The sequence below is a fragment of the Mercenaria mercenaria genome, chromosome 12 (genome assembly GCF_021730395.1).
Source record: "Mercenaria mercenaria strain notata chromosome 12, MADL_Memer_1, whole genome shotgun sequence".
Taxonomy (NCBI): domain Eukaryota; kingdom Metazoa; phylum Mollusca; class Bivalvia; order Venerida; family Veneridae; genus Mercenaria; species Mercenaria mercenaria.
The window spans coordinates 29636493-29653122 of NC_069372.1; positions in this window are offsets into that span (position 1 = coordinate 29636493).

A 16630-nucleotide genomic window follows, 5' to 3' on the forward strand; every position below is an offset into this window, starting at 1 on the left:
AGGCCAGTCCTTTGTTTAGAACTAACTCTTTTCTTCACTGTTGTTTTTGGCTTCGAACTGATCACACGTTCTTTTTCGAAAAACCCTCCCACCCTCCGCTAATTTACAGCCAAATAAATATATATATTGTTCTTCATTTACAGTTATTAATTACTTTCTGTTTACATAAATATTTATATAATTTTATTTTTAATTAAATTCATTCTTGGATTATATGTATATGGGTGTGTGTTCATACAATCATGAACTCTGTATCAGAGATGAAATGTTCATATATTCAGTATTCATGTGCTAATGTGATATACAGTGAAAAAAGGATGTGTTCATGAACTCTGTTAGGCGCAGAGATGACGAGTAGTGTAGTGTCATGAACTCTGTTTCAGAGATGAACTGTGTTTAAATTGTGGTGATGTTGATATAATGATCGTGATGTTGATATACTGTATGGTTAATGTTGTTAAAAAGTAACCTGCCGTATGGCGGTTTTCAGTATATATTTATATAATTGATAATTAAATTGATACACGTGTGATTATATTTGGCATTAAAATTCATATTTATTATTTGTCATTTTCATTTCCCTTATTGAAGGAGCTAATTTAGTGAATATTTCCTGAATGTTAGAAAAAAATACAAATGACATGAAAAATTCAATACATCACCATCAAAGCGCGTCCATTGTAGGTCATCCTCGGCCAGTTCTTAATGACAAAGCTTTAAAAATGAAAACCTGCGAAGGAAAATATTACCTTGACTGGTGAAAACAACCGCAAAAAGCGACCTGCTCGCACGTAATTATACCACCGGTCAACGCTTGCGTTGAGACTCGGTGAACGCGGACATGCCCATTCAAATCCGTTTAAATCTACAATTGACAGAAATCATCTGCAAATTAACTAAGCTTGAATAGTAACTATGTTCCTTTAGGTTTAATTTAATGTTAATCTTGTCTAAGTAGAAACTAATTTAGTAGCTAAATATTTTATTTTTTATTTTTTCTCTTAAATGTTTTACCTTCAACTTCTCCAGTCGATGCAGGAAAGGAAGTAACGTTTGAGAAATGAATTACGTCACTGCTACAGGATGGCACATAATTTGCAGCCCAAATAACAGAGACTAGCTCTATTCTATAGAAATATTCTTCATTACTCACGAGGAGAAGGTGACAAAGCACTGGCAAAGCCAAGGCCAACCAAAGATGACTACCACCTACTGGACAGATGTGAACAAGTCATCATCTTTAGGCTTCGCACAGGACATAACAGGTTAAATGCCCATATGTGTACAAAGCTTAAATTGTCTCCCTCTCCCATGTGCCCTTGTGGCCTGGAACAGCAAACTGCTGAGCATATTCTGCAGAGATGTCCACGTCTGGAAAACCAAAGGAAAAGTGTGTGGCAAAACAGCACCCCAATGAAAACCAAAGTGCACGGCAAGAAGGAGGACCTGAAGAGGAAGGCATCCTTCATTGCTGGATCAGGGATGACAGTGTAGGCGGTGAACGCCAAGAAGAAAGAAGAAGAAACGGCCTAAGAATGTTGTCAATTAAATTACAACTCTTTCCTGTGCTTTTGTGTCGTAACTATGTACAAAAAATCAAGTAAAGTGTAAAGAAATGAGTACAGTTTTTTTTATAAATATTCCTGTGTACTGAAAGGTGAGACTAAGAACGGCACATTAAGTAATACTTGTAAGGAATTTAACTTGCTAAGAATTTAACTTCATCTAAAATAAACTTAAAATCTTTTTTTCCATGGGAGATGTAAAGAAATTGATATAATTTCTTTCTGTGGAAAGAAAAAACTTTCATAAGTAAATAAACACTTTTCCTACAAAAAGGCGAGACTGAACAGATTAAAATCTAGTCTAATTAAAAAGTGTGTCACTATAGAAAAAACATGTTGTTTTTCTCACAAAGTGCACATAAAATGCCCCTAAAACATAAAATGCCCCTAAAACAATTAGTCAGGTCATATAAGTGTTATATTGCAGTAAACTGATTGACATAGGGTGTAACTTGAATGACAATTTATCTGTATTTTAAGAGAAATATTTTTATTGTTTATTACTTTCGGTTTGTACTAGAATTCATTAATTTTGCTTATGTAAATGATGATTTGACCAATCTGTATAAATATGGAGACAAATTGTATATTGTCGGACAAAACTGAGGGACGCACGCTCACACAGCAACCACGTGGTGGCTCGGAAGACGGCCAGGGCTAAGGCCTTGCTCTGTGCCCAGCCTGAGGAGAAATGAAGACGGAGACAGAGAGTTATGAAATGCAGGCTTATTTGTGCTAGATGGAATTTTGTTAGCTCTATCAGTTAGAAGTTATACTATTGGTGGCGGAAAATAAAACAGATAGAAACAAAAACAGTGTATCAAGTTATTTATCCAGCGGACTTAATAAGGAGCGGCTACGCTACAACAGTTATATTAAACTATAAACTATTTCAAGTGTGTGAAGTTGGCGAGAAGTTCGACATTCGACATTGAACATTGGATAAGAGAACAACATTGAACATTTGAAGCATGAAGTTGGCAATAAGTTAAACTTTCGACATTGAACATTCGATCTCAGAACGACATTGGACATTGAAACTGAAAAGGACATTAGACATTCAATTTCAAAATGACATTGGACATTCGATACCAGAAGGACATTGGACATTCGATTTCAGAACGACTTTGAACATTCGATACAAGAACGACATTCGACATTCGATTTCAGAACGACATTGGACATTCGATACCAGAACGACATTGGCCATTCGATTTCAGAACGACATTGGACATTCGTTTTCAGAACGACATTGGACATTCAATTTCAGAACGACATTCGACATTCGATACCAGAACGGCATTGGACATTTGATTTCAGAACGACATTGGACATTTGTTTTCAAAATGACATTGGACATTCGATTTCAGAACGACATTCGACATTCAATTTCAGAACGACATTGGACATTCGTTTTCAGAACGACATTCGACATTCAATTTCAGAACGACATTCGACATTCGATACCAGAACGACATTGGACATTAGATTTCAGAACGACATTGGACATTTGATACCAGATCGACATTCGACATTCGATTTCAGAACGACTTTCGACATTCGATTTCAGAACGACATTGGACATTTGATACCAGATCGACATTGGACATTCGATTTCAGAACGACATTCGACATTCGATTTCGGAACAACATTGGACATTCGTTTCAGAACGACATTCGAAATTTATTCAGAACAACATCGACATTCGATACCAGAACGACATTGACATTCGATTTCAGAACGACATTCGACATTCGTTCAGAACGGCATTCGACATTCAATTCAACGACATGGACATTCGATTTCAGAACGACATCGACATTCGATTCAGAACGATCATTGGACATTCGATACCAGAACGACATCGGACATTCGATACCAGAACGACATTGGACATTCGATACCAGAACGACATTGGACATTCGTTTTCAGAACGACATTCGACATTCGCTTCCAGAACGACATTAGACATCCGATTTCAGAACGACATTGGACATTTGATACCAGAACTACATTGGACATTCGATTTCAGAACGACATTGGACATTCGATTTCAGAACAATATTCGATATTCGCTTCCATAACGATATTAGTTATCGTTTTAGAAAGCTTCTTCACTGTCACAGATTTTGAAGTGTCCAGGATTGTTAAGTCTGGATTTCTTACATTATATGCCTTTTTCACGTATTTGCAAATTCTTCTTCCAGGATGTATTTGGTAACAGGTGTGTTTTAGAAGTTTTATACATATATTATTCGTCAGTTTTCTATATATTTCTTGTGTCAGTGTAAAATATTTCATTCTGTAATGATGCGGTATAAGCAACAAATAGATTAGTAGCTTAAATGTCATTGTCATACTTAGAGGTCAAAGGTCAAAGAATTGCAGTTTTCCTTGTCCGTGCTGTAATTTAGTAATGAAAATTGAGGGATTCATAAATAAGTGTTTGCCTCAGTGGGATAGTCTGTCAAATGTAAGTACTGGAAAGGTGAGGTCACAAGTTAATACAGCTTCTCTTATCTGGGCTGTTATTTAGCAATGGATGGTAATGTTCTGAAAAAAACTTGGCAGAAATGTTTGCTGCAATCAATTTTTTTATAGTATCATAAATGTTAGTCCTTTTGACAGCTGGCTGCATCTGCTCTATATACTAGTATGTCACTGTACGTGAAAAGTATTTTATGTGCTGAAATTTTAATGAATGTTCTAATATTTTTTTCTTCATACGTTAATGCTGGTGTAAACAATATTTAAAGCAATTGCTTATGTGCGTGAAATTAGCCAGAGCAGCCAGAGTAGCCAGAGTTCGGCCAGAGTTCAGCCAGAGTAGCCAGAATTCAGCCAGAGTTTAGCCAGAGTAGCCAGAGAAGTCAAAACTCTGGTTACTCAGGCTAGCCAGAGTAGCCAGAGTGCAGGCAGAGAAGTCAAAACTCTGGTTACTCTGGCTGGCCAGAGTAGCCAGAGTTCAGCCAGAGAAGTCATAACTCTGGTTACTCTGGCTGGCCAGAGTAGCCAGAGTTCAGCCAGAGAAGTCATAACTCTGGTTACTCTGGCTGGCCAGAGTAGCCAAAGTTCAGCCAGAGAAGTCATAACTCAGGTTACTCTGGCTGGCCAGAGTAGTCAGAGTTCAGTCAGAGTAGCCATAATTCTGGTTACTCTGGCTAGGAGTAGCCAGAACTCTGGTTAGTTACTCTGGCTGGCCAGAGTAGCCAGAGTTAAGCAAGAGTAGCCAGAGTTCATCCAGTATCCAGAACTCTGGTTACTCTGGCTGGCCAGAGTAGCCATAGTTCAACCAGAGTAGGCAGAGTTTCTAGATTTTTAACATGTTCTGGTTACTCTGTTCAGCCAAAGTAGCAACAGTAGCCCGAGTCACCAGGATATCATTTGCTCTGGTCACTCTGGCTGTTTCTAACAGAGTAGCCAGAGTTCAGCCAGGCGACTCGGGCTATTCTGGATACTCTGGCCAGACTAACCAAAGCAAATAAAAATCCAGGCGACTCGGGCTATTCTGGATACTATGGCTGACCAGAGTAGCCATAACATTTTAACATCCTACAAACTCTGGCTTTTCTTGCTGAACTCTGGCTACTCTGGCCAGCCAGAGTAACTAGAGTTCTGGTTACTCTGGCTGAACTCTGGCTACTCTGGCCAGCCAGAGTAACCAGAGTTATGGCTGAACTCTGGCTGAACTCTGGCTACTCTGGCCAGCCAGAGTAACCAGAGTTATGACTTCTCTGGCTGAACTCAAGCTACTCTGGTTACTCTGGCTAGCCAGAGTAACCAGAGTTTTGACTTCTCTGGCTACTCTGGCTGAACTCTGGCTACTCTGGATAGCCAGAGTAACAAGAGTTTTGACTTCTCTGGCTACTCTGGCTAAACTCTGGCTGAACTCTGGCTACTCTGGCTGAACTCTGGCCGAACTCTGGCTGAACTCTGGCTACTCTGGATGCTCTGGCTAATTTCACGCACATTTGTATTAGTTGCCTGTATAGTTATGTTACTAACAGCAGAATCAAAATGTGAAACTACTCTGTCAGTGTACGCTATATATTATAATTAGTATTAAAATTATGCATCTTATCACTATGGAAGCCCTGGAGGGACAATTGATTTCCGTACTTCCCACTTCTCACTTCTAACTTTTGCACTTCTCACTTCCAACTTCTTGACTTCCTACTTTTTACTTCTAACTTCCACACTTCTGACTCCTAACTTCCGCACTTCTGACTTCCAACTTCCTGACTTTCGACTTCTGATTTCCAACTTCCACACTTCTTACTTCCGACTTCTTGACTTCTTACTTCCTTCTTCTAACTTCCTGACTTCCAACTTCCGCACTTCTGACTTCCAACTTCCTGACTTCTTACTTCCAACTTCCGCACTTCTGACTTCCAACTTCCTGACTTCTTACTTCCGACTTCCAACTTCCACACTTCTTACTTCCGACTTCCAAAGAGGGAAAGTTGGAAGTCAGAAGTGCGGAAGTTGGAAATCAGGAAGTTAGAAGTCAGAAGTGTGGAAGTTAGAAGTCAGAAGTGCGGAAGTTAGAAGAGGGAAGTAAGAAGTCGGAAGTAAGAAGTGTGGAAGCTGGAAATCAGAAGTCGAAAGTCAGGAAGTTAGAAGTCAGAAGTGAGGAAGATAGAAGTAAGAAGTGTGGAAGTTGGAAGTCGGAAGTAAGAAGTGAGGAAGTTGGAAGTCGGAAGTGAGGAAGTCGGAAGTAAGAAGTCAGGAAGTTGGAAGTCAGAAGTGCGGAAGTTGGAAGTCGGAAGTCAGGAAGTTAGAAGAAGGAAGTAAGAAGTCAAGAAGTCGGAAGTAAGAAGTGTGGAAGTTGGAAATAAGAAGTCGAAAGTCAGGAAGTTGGAAGTCAGAAGTGCGGAAGTTAGAAGTCAGAAGTGTGGAAGTTAGAAATAGGAAGTAGGAAGTCAAGAAGTAGGAAGTGAGAAGTGCAAAAGTTAGAAGTCAGAAGTGGGAAGTACGGAAATCAATTGTCCCTCCAGGGCTTCCATATATCACAGTTTTAAGTGTTCTAAATATTATGCTACTGCCAGAAGACTAACATTTAGAGGTTTCCAGGGATAGCTATGCTGGCCCTTCTAACACCGACTATGTCCACGGCAGCTTACTAGATCCATCCCGTGGAGCCGCTTCAAAAGTATTGTTGTAAGGTTTATTGGCTAACCGGGATATTTCGCTGCTTAAGACACAATTGCTTCCACAATTGTTAATAGCGAAGAGAAAATAAATGGCTGAATAGTAAATTTACTTTTTTGCTCGGTTTAGTGTAGATATTGTAAACGTAAACACAATATGCCGTGTCATTATCATTTCCCAGCACCTGAAGGAAGTTACCCTTTCTAACTGTACTATCGAAAAATGCGACACAGTGTTTCCTCCCATTACTACTACTAAGGTAAATACGTATAAACTGAATCTGAAATTCAGCCGAGATATAGATATACTTTGACATTCAAAAATGACCTTTGGGCGAGTTCATTAACTAAGGTGGATCTGGTTTTCGGATAATGTTGGCTGATGATTTACGTAAGAAATAGGTATGTAATGTAAGAAATGAACCGGTTTGCGATCAAAGACTGCTCAGCGGTATTGGTAAGTGCGATTGCCCCTGATACATGGCATGCACACAACCTGTGGGTTCGAACCCCAACAGAAATTCATTTTATTGTATTATGAATCAGAATTCAAAAAGTACGTAACATATTTTATTGCATGGACTTCAATATTTACTGCTTTGAATTATTTTACTTCATTTTCCCCATTCGTGCCCACCCGCTTTGCGCAGTAGGTAGAGCGTTTGTCTATGGATCGCGGGTCGGTGGATGTACTCCGTGACGATTTGATGAAAGACATTTTGTCTGAAATCATTCGTCCTCCACCTCTGATAATTCATGTGGGGAAGTTGGCAGTTACTTGCAAAGAACAGGTTTTTACTGGTATAGAATCCTGGAATGCTGGCTAGGTTAACTGCCCGCCGTTACATGACTAAAATTCTGTTGAAAAACGGCGTTAAATCCAAAACAAACAAATCAGTTTTCCCATTCGTTTTCTGTTACTTTTTTCTCTCTAAAAATTCATTTCATATCTGAAAAAAGTATTATTTCAATTCACAAATAAACAAGGTTAAGATAGAAATTGTTCATGTCACGGCCCCGGTGCAGTCAATCCGGTAGCCATTTGTCCAGCTTCAGGACACCTGTGTTTATAAACAAAATCTTTGCTCAGCTTAGATGAGATAAATGCCCATAAACCATAAATAACTCATTACCAGAGGTATCATTCTTGTGTTCATTTTCCATCATGTTTATACATTTAAAACAAACAACGCAATAAGAATGAAAATAAAAAAAGATATGTGTCGACAGCTGGTTTTGAACTCGCAAGTAATAAATACAAAGAAAAACAACTAACAGATACGCAAAAAACAGATATATAACATGATTAACAATTTAAAGGCCGCCTTTCAAGGACGAAGACCTACTTACTTAAGATGCTACTTTTAGCCAATTTTCGTTTTTGATTCGAATGCCCAATGTCATTTTGGATTCGGATGTACAATGTCATTCTGAAATCCAATGTCTAATGTCGTTGTGAAATGGAATGTCCAATGTCGTTCTGAAATAGAATGTTCAATGTCGTTCTGGTATCGAATGTTGAATGTCGTTCTGAAATTGAATGTCGAATGTCGTTCTGAAATCGAATGTCCAATGTCGTTCTGGTATCGAATGTCCAATGTCGTTCTGGTATCGAATGTCGTTCTGAAATCGAATGTCGAATGCCGTTCTGAAATTGAATGTCCAATGTCGTTCTGGTATCAAATGTTCAATGTCGTTGTGAAATCGAATGTCCAATGTCATTCTGAAATAGAATGTCCAATGTCCAATGTCGTTCTGAAATCGAATGTCGAATGTAGATCTGGTATCAAATGTCCAATGTCGTTCTGGTATCGAATGTTGATCTGGTATCAAATGTCCAATGTCGTTCTGAAATCGAATGTCCAGTGTTGTTCTGAAATCGAATGTCTAATGCCGTTCTGAAATCGAATGTCGAATGTAGATCTGGTATCAAATGTCGAATGTTGTTCTGGTATCGAATGTCGAATGTCGTTCTGAAATCGAATGTTCAATGTTGTTCTGGTATCGAATGTCGAATGTCGTTCTGAAATCGAATGTCCAATGTCGTTCTGAAATCGAATGTCCAATTTCGTTCTGGTATCAAATGTTCAATGTCGTTCTGAAATCGAATGTCGTTCTGAAATCGAATGTCCAATGTCGTTCTGAAATCGAATGTCCAATTTCGTTCTGGTATCAAATGTTCAATGTCGTTCTGAAATCGAATGTCGAATGTCGTTCTGAAATCGAATGTCCAGTGTCCAATGTCGTTCTGAAATCGAATGTCCAATGTCATTCTGAAATTGAATGTCGAATGTAGATCTGGTATCAAATGTCCAATGTCGTTCTGGTATCGAATATCGATCTGGTATCAAATGTCCAATGTCGTTCTGAAATCGAATGTCCAGTGTCGTTCTGAAATCGAATGTCCAATGTCGTTCTGAAATCGAATGTCCAATGTAGATCTGGTATCAAATGTCGAATGTCGTTCTGAAATCGAATGTTCAATGTCGTTCTGAAATCGAATGTCGAATGTAGATCTGGTATCAAATGTCGAATGTCGTTCTGGTATCGAATGTTGAATGTCGTTCTTAAATCGAATGTCCAATGTCGTTCTGAAATCAAATGTCCAATGTCATTCTGGTATCGAATGTCCAATGTCGTTCTGGATTCGAATGTCCAATGTCGTTCTGGATTCGAATGTCTAATGTCGTTCTAAAATTGAATGTCCAATGTCGTTCTGGATTCGAATGTCCAATGTCGTTCTGGATTCGAATGTTTAATGTCGTTTTAAAATTGAATGTCCAATTTCGTTCTGGATTCGAATGTCTAATGTCGTTCTAAAATTGAATGTCCAATGTCGTTCTGAGATCGAATGTTCAATGTCGAAAGTTTAACTTATTGCCAACTTCACGCTTCAAATGTCCAATGTTGTTCTGAGATCGAATGTTCAATGTCGAATGTCGAACTTCTCGCCAACTTCACACACTTAACTATTTCAAATTTCATCAGTTAACTTTAAATATTATGGTTTGTCATTCCATTAACATAAAAACTATGCTGTTTATATCTTTGAATAAGCTAAAATTATTTCTTTGTAGTGAGAACTTGGACCTGTTCTATGATGTACTATTTGGGTCAAAAGTGTTAAATCACTTAACATGGCATTATGCGCATGTAACTGCACATAGTGTGTTTTGGTGAATGTTTTATAAAAGCAATTTTCGGTTACTACATGCAGTTAAATGTGTTCCGTGAAGGTTTACATCAGCTCGCCGGCACAGTATGATTTATTACGTCTGTAACACTGGAGAATTTTGTCTTTTCATATGTCCCTTCAGGTTTGATTTTGTTGAGCATGTTTGATGAAGCCATAATAATGAACGGATAATGCAATAACTCCCCCTATTTCTTTGCCTACATTTAGAACTGCTATAGTTCCGGTAATTATAACCCTGCCACGGAGGTATCATTAACTCTTTTTCAATTCACCTCCAAAAAGAGGTGGAGCTAGTGTTTACAGGCCGTAATTTTTGAGAAAATAACTTGCAAAGCAGTGGAATGATAATTTATATTCTATTAGACAAACTGGATAATTTCTGCTTAAGAATTGCTAATCCCGTAATTCTTCAGTTTAGATATTGTCGATTTTACTACTGAATAAAGTTTGTAGCGAAAAGTATGTGATTGTCGTCAAGGACCCAAAAACTTTTGCCTTACTTTTAGTCTGAAAAGGGAAAATTTACATACTAGTCTAAAGGAGGTAAAATCACAAGAGTGAGAACCATCTAAAAATAGTCACGTAACTGGGGACAGGTTTTTACTTGAGGAATTCTTAAAGGTATACGTGCGTCTTCATTGCGAATGTTTTTGACATTTTGGTAGAAACGCATTAAACTTATATATGTGCTAAAGTGAGAAATAAAATTACATTGTAAAATGATTGGTAGTTCCAAGTAACAGCATTTCGCTGATCATGCAGTCATACACAAGTCCGTGGAAACTGTCTATATTTCTGCATATAATTACAATTTTGTCCATCTATTCAAATAACATATACACGTACAGTGCTTACACGCAGGTAAAGATTAAAATAAAACACAGTATCAGTCACCCATATAGACAATCCCTTACTGGAATTAACTATTTACGAAATACTTCTTTCGTAAATAAATCTATTAGCACACTTTTCATTATGACCTTTATTACATGGCTGGTTTGCCTGCTGGTTCTTGCTGGCGACGTTCATCCGAATCCTGGTCCATCATCAACTCACTCTGTTAGCGCAACGTGCTCATCTACTTCTACCATATCACAGTCATTGTCAGATCTTATGTCGGGAACTGGTTGTCTCTCTGTGCTGCATTACAATATACAAAGTCTTTTTAACAAGGTTGATGTTCTGGAAGTTCAGCTCTTTTGATGTCCTTTCTTTTTCTGAAACATGGCTCAGCTCTAGTGACTTAAGTGACTTAAGTGACTATATACGAATTAGAGGTTTTCATGCGCCAGAAAGAAAGGACAGAAAAGGAGATAGTCATGGCGGAGTTATTGTTTATGTTAAGGATAGCCTACATTATATTCGACGACCAGATCTCGAACCAACAGACCTCGAGTGTATTTGGGTTGAATTATCCTTCACCCACTCGAAACGAGTTTTAAATGGTACCTTTTACAGACCCCCAAATTCAAATGCCATATATACGTCTTTGATAGAAGATTCTCTCAATTTAGTTCTTGACACTAACATTTCAGACATAGTTGTAACTGGTGATTTCAACTTTAACCTGTCTAATCCTAATTCATATCGTAAACTTACTTCCATCTGCCAATATTTTAATCTTAACCAGCTTATTTCTGAACCAACCCATTTTACTGAGACATCTTCTTCCATCCTTGATCTATTTCTTGTATCATGCAGTCACCGTGTAATTGCCTCGGGCGTGGGAGAGCCGGTTCTGGACCAAAATGTACGTTTTCACTGTCCCATCTTTGCTCTTTTTGCTTTCTCAAAACCTAAGTTGAAATCATTTAAGCGTCTTGTTTGGCAATATGATCGTGGTGATTACGACTCCTTGCGTAGAAACATATGCAACACTAATTGGGAGATTCTTAAAGATGACAATATTGAAGCATATGCAGCATCAGTAACACAAACACTTTTAGATTTATCGAAACAATGCATTCCAACCAAATTTATAACTGTAAAATCAAATGACTCGCCATGGATAACAACACAAATAAAACAAAAAATTCGCAAAAGGAAAAAACTGTACCGAAAAGCTAAACACTCACACTGGCGTAAGTTTAGACAAATTTGAAATGAAATAGTATCACTCATTCGCAGTGCTAAACACGATCATTTCAATAAAATATCAGATTCGCTAAAATCAGATACAAACTCACAAACAAACCGGTGGAAATTAATCAAAGGACTGTTATCACCTAATGAAAAACAAACAATCCCAGCACTTAAACATGAACAAACAAATGAACTAGTCTTCGATCCCCAATCAAAATCTAACCTATTAAATGAATTCTTCTGCGGCCAATCTTCTCTGGATATAGCCAACAAAGAACTACCTCATAATTACTATAAGGAGCCAACAAACAAACTCTTAACAATATCAATTTCCCCGCAAGATGTTGAAGATGCTCTCATAACACTAAAGACAAACAAAGCAACTGGACCCGATGAAATTAATAACCGAATACTTCGAGAGACTGCTTCGGCCATTAAATATCCATTGTGTTCCTTGTTTAATCATTCTTTGCAACGTTGTATTGTACCCCAACTTTGGAAAGACGCTCATGTTTGCGCAATTTTCAAAAAAGGTGACCCAGCTTTGCCAAACAATTATCGCCCTATATCTCTTCTTTGTTGTGTTGAAAAGGTCTTTGAGAAAATAATATTCAAGTATCTGTTCAACTTCTTAAATGCAAACAACTTTATTTCACATCTGCAATCTGGGTTTAAACCAGGCGATTCCACTGTCAACCAATTAACGTACCTATATAACACTTTCTGCAAAGCTTTGGACGATGGTCTTGAAATCCGAACAGTTTTTTTTGACATCAGCAACGCATTTGACAAAGTCTGGCATGATGGTCTTCTTCTGAAACTTCGTAAAACTGGAGTTGATGGTCCTCTCTTGTCTTGGTTCTCTAACTATCTCACAAATAGACGTCAATCTGTTATTCTACCTGATGCTAAATCTAACTGGTGTTCTCTCCAGGCTGGGGTTCCTCAGGGTTCAATCCTAGGACCTCTCCTTTTTTTAGTTTATATAAACGATATCGTTGAAGATATTGGTGCTAGAATTAACATGTTTGCTGATGATACTAGCCTTCATATTGTAGTTGACCATCCTGTAATCTCCGCTCAAGTTTTGCAAACTGACATCAACAAAATCTCTACTTGGGCAGATACATGGCTCGTAAAATTTAACCCATCAAAGTCAGAAACTATGCTTATCTCACGCAAAGCAAATAAACCACTTCATCCACCACTTCTCATGAATAATCAACAAATATCAACTGTAACATCTCATAAACACCTTGGAGTTCATCTTGCTGAGGATGATTCCTGGCATAATCACATAACACACATAACAGAACGGGCCTGGAAGAGGATCCATCTGATGCGCAAACTTAAATTTCAACTTGACAGAAAATCTCTCGAAATCATTTATTTTTCCTTTATAAGACCCATTCTCGAATATGCCGACGTTGTTTATTGCAATTGCACCCAATACGAAAAACAAGAGCTTGACAAAATACAGAACGAAGCATCTAGAATTGTGTCTGGAACGACACAGCTTGTTTCATTTCATAATCTTCATAAAGAAGTTCCCTGGGAATCACTTGAAACACGTAGACTGCATCACAAATTGATTCTTTTGTATAAAATGAAAAATGGTCTCACACCTGAATATTTGTCTTCGCTTGTTCCGCAAACTGTGGGAGAAACAGCTACATACAACTTGAGAAATGCCGCCGACATTCAGGAACTACGTACTCGTACGGCACTTTACTATAATTCTTTTCTTCCATCGGCTTTAAGAGAATGGAATGATTTATCTCCTCAGTTGCAAAATTCCCCTTCTTTATCTTCGTTCAAACACAGAATCCGTGGTAACATTCGCAAAACACCTGCACATTTCTATATAGGAACGAGGAAATGGCAAGTTCATCATGCTCGGTTACGCAACGAGTGCAGTTCCCTAAACCAACACTTACATAGCAAAAATATTTCCCCCTCACCTCTCTGTCATTGTGGCCTTATAGAAAGTAACCATCATTTCTTTTTTGAATGTCCACTTTACACAAATATCAGAGCTTTGTTGTTCCAAAAAATCTCTAACCTATGTACAGTCACGCTCTATACGTTGTTGCACGGTGATCCAAATCTTAGTGAAAACACTAACAATGAAATATTTCTCGCTGTTCAAAATTTCATAAGGGACAGTAGACGCTTTCCATGACACAACATATAGGATCTGCTTCCAGCATTCGTTAATCCAAATCAATTCTCATCGTCATTCCTTTCATACTTCTTATGAAAATGTCTTTGTTATTGTTAAAATCATATTTCAAACATTATATATTTGACCGTCAGATGTATAAGTAATTACACTTCAATCGGGAGAAGACCTCTATAAGCTGGGCTTTCGGTCGTATCCCTTTTCAAATTGATTGTATCGTTGTTAATGTTAATATCTCTGTTGTAATCATATCAATTTGTTTGAAATAAAATATGTTTAAACTAACAGCATTTTAATTTTGATCTCCGGAAAAAACTCTCGAAAATGGCTTTCTCGCCATTGTGCTTATAACTATCTGTACATTTTTTTTTAATTTTATGTAGAAAATATAGACAGGATTTAGTACATGCATGCTTTTTTTTTCTGTCTAAAACATTTTGACCACAGTGCGACCCAATTACCGCCCTTAAAGAAATAGTATTTCACGGGGTTTCAGAAGAATGATTAACTATATAAAAACAATAAATTGCTGTTTAGTCTAGAACAGTATCAAGAGTTATACAATTATTGCATTTTGGTGAGGTTTTATCAGGTCGATAAATCCACATATTGACCGAACCTAAACGGCAACAATTGTTTTCCAGCCTACTTGAATAAGTATTAAAATTGAATACAAATATCTGCAGCCTTTGGTCATTTTTCGCACTAAATTGTGTACGACGTCGCATTGTTTTGACGTCAAACCGTGATGAAGTCACAGCTGGACGTCAATATGTGTTTTTGGCTCCGCCTACGAGTCAATACGGCTTTTTATCATTGATCATGTGACTACATCTAGACCAATGGAATGGAATATATATATAGATTTAATAATAAAAATACTTATAGCTGTTTCTGAAAAATAAATTAAATGAATAATGGTACGTTTCCCTTAGAAACTGATGAAAATGAACACAGAAGTAAAATCCGAAGCTCCTGCGTTACTGCATTTTGCAGTCGCTGGTCCTTTAGCTCCTGCGTTACTGGTCAGCTCAGTCATGAATCGCCTTATATTGGTCTTTATTGATTCATCTTTTAAAGCACCAACGAGTATTCTTGCATAAAACCTTTGTTTTTTGCCGATTTCGACCATGCACAAACAGGGAAAAAACGTGTACATACAAGGAGATTCTCGTGAGCACGCACTGTTGGTGAACGTTTTGAATATGCTGTTGCGGGTCCAACGTAAGCAAATTATGGATCCCGAATCAATTTTGGCCGAAGTCGAAAGGTCCTAGACTTATGAAATCTTTTCATCTGCATTTTTATTAAAAATATCATTTTTCAACCTAACTTTACTTTAACTTGTAGTAAGTGCTACCTCTCTTGATATGCGACTGCATTGACGTTCCTTATTATTGTATTATTACGCGTATTTGACTCAAAGTAAGTTTACACGCCGCGATTTAATCCCTGAAAATGATATGCAAACAATATTTACAAAAATACAATTTCGTTTCCAAATTAATTTAAGTCGAGAAAGTTGACATGCTTACTTTAAATCTTAAAATAAAACTTTTAAAAAATGTTTGTGTCTACTTTACACATCTATGCAGTCTACTGATGTAGTGATGGTGTGTAATGTAAAGCATAAACATGACGAAGCGTTAAGTTTGAAGGATTTTTCCATAGTTAATGAACATTTGATGAACAGAAGGTATTTATTATATAATTTTCAATTTATTTGTAGATCTTACCAACCATGTTTGAGTTTATGAAGTCAATATAAGTTGATTATATCGATGTTGGAAAATTTCAAAATTTTGTGTTTATCAAACTTTGATCGCGATGGGGTTGGGTGCAAAGCAAAATTTTCTACGATATAGGCCTAGAGATTTCATTTCTAACGATATGAAGAATATAGGTATCGATACCAATTTCTATCGCACGATAATGTTTACAAAAAAGCGTAAGGGACAGACTATCAATTTAAACCAAGCAGAATTGTGGGGTTCTATCTGCATCTCACTACACCTGCAAATATTGTGTAACTTTTTAGACAGGATGCCGTGTAGGCCCTTTTCTCATAATTCCGAGTCTCTAAACCTAAAGTATCGGAAAAAGGGGAAATCATACTTATTTTACATATGTTTAATATTATAGAAATTACCACATCAAGAATGTCCGTTCAGCATGTATAAAATATGCACTGTTTCTGTTGGCCCAGGAAATGCATAAATTAAACATGTGTCCATAACAACCTGAAACGGCCGACTTCGATCGGCTAATGTCAGCTGAATAGTCTTGTTTTGCACTTTAGTTGTGTTTTATGCAAGAATAGCGATAACACACGTTTGTTTCGTGAAACAACATCTGCAGAATCCCTTGGGATTCTGCAGATGTTGTTACACAAAAAAACGTGCATTAACCCTACATTCCATAATGTTTAGAGCACATCTTGCGCTGTATGCCGTC